The 3,987-nt window shown below is 40.9% G+C and overlaps 1 protein-coding gene across 2 annotated transcripts in view; it reads right to left on the minus strand.

Annotated features, from left to right (window-relative positions):
* The window catches only part of PTPN1 (protein tyrosine phosphatase, non-receptor type 1), a 69,212-nt gene that overhangs the window by 24,811 nt on the left and 40,414 nt on the right, over positions 1 to 3,987 (minus strand). The gene's annotated exons all lie outside the window — the stretch shown is intronic.

Genomic DNA, 3,987 nt, shown 5'->3' on the forward strand with positions numbered 1-3,987 from the left:
TTGAAAAAAAAAAAAAAAAAAAAAGAAGAGCTTGCTCTTCAGTGGGGAAGAGTTGCATGTGGAGTTTTTTCTCTTCCGACTTGACACCTTAATAGGCTTGAGGGTTTTGGACAGCAAGTGTTTTGAAGAAAGTAAATGAAGAATGTTTCTTAGAGATGATGGACACCAACCGATTACCGGACGTGTCAGTATGCCAGCAGATTTACTTAAGCAGTAATGCACAATCTCTGTTAAGTGTAAGGGCATTTGACATATACCAGGGTCTCTACTCCAGACACTTCACCTGATGTTCAGATGTACAACATTATATAAACATTTCCACACCTTCCCTCTCAACTCCATGTTAAAAACAGAATTTATTAAGAAAGGTCAGAAGTGGCTCTGTTCTTTAGTATGCTGTCCATAACCAATTCATATGCATGAGAAAACCCCCCAAACCAAGCCACTGTCCTCTTTGAACATAAATACAAACTTACAGAAATCAGAACTTGAACGTGGTATAATACTATGCAAGTGTACCACCCTCATGATGGCTGGTACCAGGAACTTTAGGAGGTGAAATCATATGGTTATAGATTTACTGAAGCAATGAATGAAAACTGCAGGATACACAGTCAAAGCAGATAGAGGGGAATTTGAACACAGGCTTAAGTTAAAGGCAATCCAAAGAAATTAAGCAAGGCATAAGGTTAAATTCACTCCTCCCCAACAGGGTCGAGTCTGAGCTATAATGATTTATGTCATTAAGTGAGGCTGAATTTGATGCTGAGCAACATGTAAGCTCACATTAAATTCTTCTGTCTTTCTGTATAGTCATAGTAGAGATTTAGGGCTAGCCCCTTAGCTGGTTTGAATTGGTGGAGCTCTCAGACTGCAGTAAAACTACACTAGTTGAGGATCTGGACCTGAGCACATACTTGTATCTGCAGAAGAAAGGGATGCAGGGCATATGGAGAAGTATTAACCCACAGGAACATTTCTGTTTGAAGTGGTTTACCAAGCATAGGCATTTGATTCTTTTACTTATTTCTGCTCCATACATAGATGTTGCATATGTTGAGTGATGATTTCTATTTTACACATGCTTACTCTAAGTTAGTACCGTATTCTGAAATAGCTCCATGCTGAACTAGGCCCTGACATCAGCTGCTAATCTTTTTATAACACAACACATGGTCTCCGCTGATGGCGGAGAATGCGGTCTCATCTTCAGCAGCCTAACATCTTCGGAACATGAAGTCCCTGGAAAGGCAGCCTCAAACATATCATTGCTCATGAATTGGCCACCTTTGTATTTTAGCACACCCACAAGACTGGGATAGTACAAACAGACAAAATAGGAAATGACAAAAGGGTTTTAAACCTTTTTGTAAGCTTTTACCCATGTTCTTAACAGAGCCTGCCTAATTCTTTTTATGCACAAAGAAACCCATTCAGTGTCCACACACCCTTCAAGATTTTTGCTTTTGAATCGGATTGGACTGTGTTATTGCAAAGCAATAAAGAATCCCACGACAGTCTCAGCCGCTTTCTAAGATGTCCTTAGAAAATTCTAGTGAGGCAACAGAGAAGTAAAGGACTTCTGATGCCCAATGTAAGGAGTACAGGCACTCCTCAGGACCCCATGGCTGAAAGCATCAAGGAGGCAAGGTATTTAGTACAGGTCAAAAACCAACTGCCTGTCTGCTTGGGGTAGACCAATAATTTGGTATCCAAAGACTTGAATTTTAGAAATATTCAGATGGCTAAAGCTACCAATAGGTGCATAGTGGTCCTCCCTCCCAAGAAAACCTATGCACTGCGTGTCTTCACTTTTCTTTGAATTCCAACCCTGTGTCAAAACCCAGAGGGGCTGGGGGTGGTGCAGGTGCTAAGGCACATAGTTGACAATCTACAGGTTGCAAGTGTGATGCCATAGCAGGAGCACTTATGGCATGGCCTGTCAGATTCAGTGAATCTGCCAATTCTGCTACATACCTTGTCACAAAGACACAAAGAAGGAGAGGAAGTCAAAACCCAAGGCACTTCTGCAACTGGTTTCAATGAATCAACATTTGTCAAAATGTATTTTTCAACAAAACACATTTTGTTGCAGGCAGGGCGCTGGAGGTTGCTTTGACAAAAGCTCCAAGAGGCACACAAGGTTTGATTGCTAAATACAGTGACCTGCAGTCAAATAGCACATTTTAAAGGTTATGAAATGCATGGATGTGGTAGCCAGATTTGTGTCTGACAGAATGAGGCACGCTTGTCTGGCCACCATTAGAAGATGGCAGTGCTTTTCTTACCAGAGTGGTTGTCTGATCACCCAACAGTAACAAGGAATCCAAGAGTATTTCCATCTATACACAGACTTTGCTGGGAACCTCTATTCTATAACCAAAAGGTAACAAACAACAAGGAAAAATACAAGGTAAAGTAACAAGGAAGCTTTTGCTACTGGCAAGTCACTGCACTACATGGAGTTAAAAAAAAAAAATAAATCACACCTTCAGAAACTTCTGATATTTGCTGCTGCCAAGATGCAGGGTGTCAGACTACAATAACCACTGGTCTGGCATGTTATGGGAGTTGCAAGAGACATGGTGATCTTTCAATAGTACAACCTGTCTAGGAAGTGAGAGCAAAAAGCAAAACATGCAAGCATTATGTTACCGAGTGACTTGAAGTTAGTGCCATTGTGACAAATGAAAGTCTGGAAGACAGACAAGGGGACTGATGAGGGTACTTAGCACCCTCTTGAATCATACTCACATAGCAAAGGTCCCATCATTTAAAAGGAAGCATGACATTTCATTTAAAATGTCATGCAATATAAAACCTAAAAGAGGAAGGGCTAGAACTGAGGTCAGTTTTCCAAAGTTAAATGCTTCTGTTTTTCAGCATGACTCATTCAATAGCACTCATCTTGCGGGTTTAAGTCCTGTATCCAAGTTAGATATTGCAAGGCAATAACTCAGGGGTTAGGAAGTAGAAGTCTGCTGATATGCTGGCTTTCAAATGAGACCAATCAATTTTTCCCTGCTGTTTTCTGGTACCAGAATGAAGTTAAAGTTCTTTCCCTGTTTTTCAAGAGGGAAGCAATCCTCAATTACATGAAAGGTTGATTTGGGCTTAGGACTGGGGGGAAAGTGGAAAGAAAAGGTGGGAAAGAGCCAGATTTCCCCCCCCCCCCCCTTCTTGGGTACCATATTGAGTGCCCACTGTCCAGAAAAAAAGTAAAATAACCAAATATCATAATTTATCTGTTCAGGGAAACTTCATGATGAAGTGACTTTGCTAACCAAACTGTGCTCCTTTTAAATTTTAGGTTGCCAACCGTATCTTTTTCTCTGTACTGCCGCCTTTCATCCTGTAAACCAGGACTCTTGATATCATTTCCCTATTTTTAATGCAGGGCAGCTGAGATGCAGAGACTAAGCAACACATTCAAGGTCACTGCCAGCTGCAGAGCAGGGAAGAGAATTTAAGTTTTCTAGTCTCTTCTTCCAAATATCAGATATTGTTAGTCTCATGAAGCATGTCTTCCAGGAGCAGTCATTCATGCACATATTCCTACTTTGTGGCAATGCAAGTTCTTTGCAATGGCCCACACAACATATACACCAGACAGTGAACTTGACACAAAGCCCAGCAAAGTCACCAGAAATACCCACACCGACTTCAGTAGAGTTCTCAGGCCGTAAGCTTGAGGCAACCTTGATTTTGTTTTATTTTACAAAATTAGTGCATTGTAATCCACTGAGAGAGAAATACTTTTGGTCCAGCTGAGGGCTAAATCTCCCTTTCAATATACAGATGCTTTCTTGAAAGGGCAGGACATGAACTGACATATGGAAGTTAAATGGAGAGCTTTGCTTTCTGGGATGTTTCTGTGCTGGATGACTATATTCACATATAGTCAGTTCCTCCCGTGATGGCAGGTTGGTTATAATAATTCCCCCCCGCCCCCCAATAAAACAACAAAAAAAAAAAAAAAAAACAAAA

The sequence above is a fragment of the Gavialis gangeticus genome, unplaced genomic scaffold (genome assembly GCF_001723915.1).
Source record: "Gavialis gangeticus isolate Ggan-Ray unplaced genomic scaffold, GavGan_comp1, whole genome shotgun sequence".
NCBI classification, from domain to species: domain Eukaryota; kingdom Metazoa; phylum Chordata; order Crocodylia; family Gavialidae; genus Gavialis; species Gavialis gangeticus.